Source organism: Nelumbo lutea, chromosome 1 (genome assembly GCF_056320005.1).
Source record: "Nelumbo lutea isolate HS-2025 chromosome 1, American lotus-T2T, whole genome shotgun sequence".
Lineage (NCBI taxonomy): Eukaryota > Viridiplantae > Streptophyta > Magnoliopsida > Proteales > Nelumbonaceae > Nelumbo > Nelumbo lutea.
The window spans coordinates 98,175,083-98,179,957 of record NC_142684.1 but is presented as its reverse complement, the minus strand read 5'-3'; the positions used below and the strand labels follow the sequence as shown (position 1 = coordinate 98,179,957).

The following is a 4,875-nucleotide window of genomic DNA, read 5'->3' as shown; positions in this document are numbered from 1 at the left end:
ATTGACAAATGCAGGTTTGAGAAGAGGTGATGGCGTAGATCCTCATTCAAGCTTGCTCCTGACCAGCAATAGCAAGGTGGCAAGAATAATGTGTCATGAGAGAAGTTGGATAGCTCGATTCCCAAGGTTCTCCCCCAAGGCCTCCCTTCTTACTTCCTCTCATCCCCTATTTATAATGTCCAAGTAAGGATAGTTTGGGTATTTTGAAAAAGTTTAAGGATATGAGAATCTAAAAGTGGTAAAGTAGGGTATTCTAGAGAGAGGAAGGTTGAGGGGGTACTTTGGATATTTTGTAAAAGTTTAAGAGTAGGAGAGTCCAAAAATGGTAAAAGTTGGGGTATTCTAGTAAGAGGAAGTTTGATGGGTATTTTGGGTAGGAGGGTCTAGAAATTTGATAAGTATTAGCATTTTAGGGTAAAAGGATACTGAGGGTAGTTTAGCTATTTTGAAATTTTTTGGGGTAGAAGCATCTAAAGGTGGTAAGAATATGGGTACTTTGGAGAGAAAGAGTGAGTGAGGGGTATTTTAGGTATTTTGAGGGGTTTTAAGGGTAAAATAGTCTAAGTGAGGTGAATTCAGGGATATTTTGAGTAGGAAGAAGGATGAAGGGTATTTTGAGAGTTCGTTGGGATAAAATAGTCTAAATGGGGTAAATTTAGTGGTTTCTTGGTAAAGGAAAGGTGAATGGGTATTTTGGACATTTCAAGGGTTCTTGGGGATATTTTAGATAAAAGTTATAAAAAGGGATATTCTCATCTAAGGGTTGACAGATTTAGGTGGCCAAGATTGCCTATAGAGAGGTTATTGTGTTAGTGGTAGACCACAGGAAAGTTATGCATGCCAATGACAGGTTGCGAAAAAGATGTCTTGCCTAATTTGAAGGCAATAGAGGGAGTTTTTAGGTGACCCAAACTCGTTAGAAAAGAATGTTGCTTTGATTGAGGGGAAAACGAAGGTTTTTAAGGCAAATTTTGATAGGTAAGGATTTTAGGGTAACGTCCGCTAAGTTAAATGAGGTGTCCATATAAGAGATTTATAGTTTAAGGGAGAGACGTGTTCAATTTTGGGTGCTGACATAGGGTTAGATTAAAGTTTAGGCTAGGGGTGAGTTAGGGTTGAAGAGTATGAATTTGACATAAATTGAGTTAAGGTTTGGTGCATTCCTTAAAACTTAAATATATATACTATGAAGTAGATATTTGCCTTGATTTTGGTGCCCTAAAAATTAAATTTGATGACATGTTGTTAATTATTTTTACCGTTCACTTGTACGTGTGCACATGTGCATAGCAATTGATGTTACACTAATACAAATATGTATTTATGCATATAAGTACTTATATATATGTATATTAACTATTCATGCATGTATGTATCTATAAATGTATGCATTTACATATTTTTATTATTTTTTCACTAAAAGTATTTATATATCTATCTATACGTGCATGTATATTGTATGTCAAAAACTTTTAAATTTAAATGATAATCATGTTGTTATACATATAGTAACGCTAATATTGAATTAACATGAACCTTAGAGTCTAGGGAAATAATACATTTGGCAAAAAGTAGAGAAGTTGGTCAACCTAAGACTGATCGGAAGCCAATCCAAAATTTCAGGCTCGAGTGGGGGTTCAACAACTCAGATTAGGTTAGGGTTGACTAGAACCACCTAACCTAACCTAGCTCAACTTGCACCGTTAGCCATGGCCCTCCTACCCAAAAAAACCGTGGCTCTTTTTGGGAAGCAAACATGGTGGCACATCTGCTCACCCACTTAGCCATCTCTCAATTATCTAAATTCTCTCTCCGGCCCTGTTACTTTTCGGTATCCAGGTAAATGCATTTATCCGAATGTGTTTCCCAAGGAAAGATGGTGCATTTACCCATATTTTTTTATTTTCCATATAAATAAGGCAATGACCATTTTAACTATAAAAGTCCATTATTAAAAAGGGTATTTTTGTATTTAAGTATTGGAGACTTTCCTCGTTATTTAACCACCTAAGAGGTATTCACTAATTACCCGGATAAATGATAATATACTTTCCCTGTTCCCCACGATTAATCTCAAAATTAGGTAAAAATGACTTTAAAAGAACACCAAGAAGGTACTGTTTTTGGGGCACTAAATAAATACAGTTCCAGTAGTTAATTAAGAAATAAGAAGTTATATGCAGCCTCCTTGAATCAGCTTCATTATAAAATAATGACCCAACAATAAAACCTTCCAAATTACAAATTAATTAAGCATATTTAATAAAAGATAACAACTGCTTTTATTATATATATATACTATTTTTTGGTTTCATGCCTTCATGGGGCTGTACACCCATTTCAATGAGATAGTTGAAGCCTTCTACCACTTCTTTAATGGGTATCGATGAATGCAATTCCATGGATTTTCAATTTCTTTGCACGAATCACTCAGCGATTTCCAAACCAGGCTACACACCTTGAATCCCGTCCCAAACGCCAGCATCCACATCTTATCTCCCCTCTTCAACCTTTTCTTGGCTTCAAAATAACTCAACTCGTAGAATACTAGACTACCAGACGTGTTCCCGAATCGGTGCAAACACATCCGAGCCGGCTCTGTCACCTCGTCGCCGAGTCGTAGCACTCGTGACACCTGTTCTATCACAGCCTTCCCACCCGTGTGGATACAGATGTGATCAAATGCCTTTGTGAAGTCAGGTACATTTGGCTTCGACTCCACGTTGGATAACCTAGGCATTACGATCGAGTACGCGCACGAAACGAGTTCACTCGATGGGAGAACTCGGGGTGCAAGCGACCGGATGTGCTCACGCAAGCCAAGGCCAGCAACTCGAACCAGGTCCTTTTTGAGTGCTACCCCGGGATTACCAGCCTCATCTTCGAGTTGAAACGCTGCTGTGTACGCGCTATCATCGGCTCCATGATGAGTCCTGAGCGAGTTGACGAGTTCCATCTTGGCGACCGAGCGGCAGCTTGAATCGTTCGTGATCATGGCGGCAGCGCAACCGACACGGAAGATGCAGTTGGTAACGAGCATGGAGCGGTCGTGGCCAAAATTAGTCCTCTCAGATGTCTAGCACCATAGATAAGCTGAATGGAGTTGTAGAGGAGAGAGTGAAAGAGTAGAGGATGAAGGAGAAATGAAACAATTCATTAACTCACCACATTCCAACTTCCAAGAGAAAGAGGAGTCAGTGTCCAAAAAGGTTGACTTGATGTGATTTGTGAGGCTTAGAGGATTTGCCTTGGCAACCTTGCCAACTACCGAGGTATCCCAAAGAAGCAAAACTTTTAGTTGTCATTCTCTTTCCCTTATTGGCATTGCATGTTTTACACTTTGAGTCAAACTTGTAAAACTGTAAATGTTTAATAGTTTATAGTATAGTAAGTTAAAATCCCAAAAAGTAAGGAACTTTTTCTTTCTCCCACTTTTCCATGTTTCCTTTTTTGGTATATAACTTTCCAACTCCAACAATAATGCAAAAAAGTATTTAAGTTTAAGGTTCAAAGTATGAGAAATGCTAAGTGTATTGAAAAGGTAATTTTAAGAGACATATTGGGATACACGTTGGATATGCATGTGTATTGGAGAAAAACTAAGATACGTATAGATATGCATGAAAACACTATAAATAATTCAATAAATCATAAAAAACATCAATAACACTAAATATAAGACCTCTTCCTCCTCGATCCCCTTGTTCGATGATGTCACCGGCCTCAGAACCCTTGTAGCAACAACTCTCTCTAGTAACGATGGAAGATAATCTGTTGGAAGTGACACCCATTGCAATCATGAGGACTGAGGAATAGATTGAAGATATGGCTAACAGCCTAAATCAAACCAAGGTGTTGGAAAAGGGTAAGAGGAGTTTTATTCTAATGAAGCAAAGTGGAGAAGCTCACTTGAAATCCAATAAGGGAAAAACAACTATCTCGGCAGTCCAGGAAGGAAAATCCATTAATATTTCTGCCTCATTCTCCTCTTGGATCTCATTGAAGCTTTTGGGGCTCGGGAATTTTCTAGGGGTTTCGATGAAGGGGATGGAAGCCGAAACAATAAAATTTTTGGAAGGGATTGGGCAAAGAGTTCTTGTGGAGAGAGGGAAAATGGTGACATAAAAAGGGAAACAAACTCGAAGAGAAGCAGAGAAATGATGAGGCTTGCTTGTGGACTAAATGACAAGGCAGTGAGTAGTGAGGGGGCATCAAGAGGGTCCAAGAAGGCCTGAGGAGGAGGGGTTTGTTTTTACTGGCAGTGTTTCCATGGACTTAAAAATTTTATCCTGGAAAGTAAGAGGTCTGGGTTTTGGAAGGAGAAGATTGTTGGTGTGTAACCTTCTAAAGCATTCAAAGTCAAAAATTGTTTTGCTTCAAGAAACAAAATTAGAAAATTTGGACATTGCTATTGTTCGAAGTATATGAGGGGAGGGTAAGGTTAGGTGGAAATCAAAGGCTATTTCTAGCAGTGCAATGGCCTTGTTAAGTCTTTGGAACCCCTCTTTCTACAGCTTAGTTTCTTGTCGAATTGGTAATTTTTCAATTTCTTTAGTTTTGAAACTTCATAATGGGAATACTTGTCAAGTGACAAATGTTTATGGACTAACGACTTCAAGTCACCGTGCTGATTTCTAGGAGGAGTTGGTAGATATGAGGGGCTCCCTGACCTACCCTTGGGTCATAGGTGGTGATTTCAATGTGACTCTATCTATTGAAGAAAAAAATACAAGGGGTGGAAGAACTAGTTTGATGAGGTTATTTGCTGATTTTATTAATAATATGGAATTGTTGGATATTCCTCTATATGGTAACAACTTTACTTGGACCTCAAGAAAACCCCACCCTTGTGAGACTAGATAGATTTTTGGTATC

At 38.5% G+C, this 4,875-nt stretch overlaps 1 pseudogene; it reads right to left on the bottom strand.

The window, feature by feature from the left end:
• Positions 1-2,362: 2,362 nt before the first annotated feature.
• On the bottom strand, positions 2,363-2,956 carry LOC148876333 (3-ketoacyl-CoA synthase 17 pseudogene; annotated as a pseudogene).
• Positions 2,957-4,875: the final 1,919 nt, after the last annotated feature.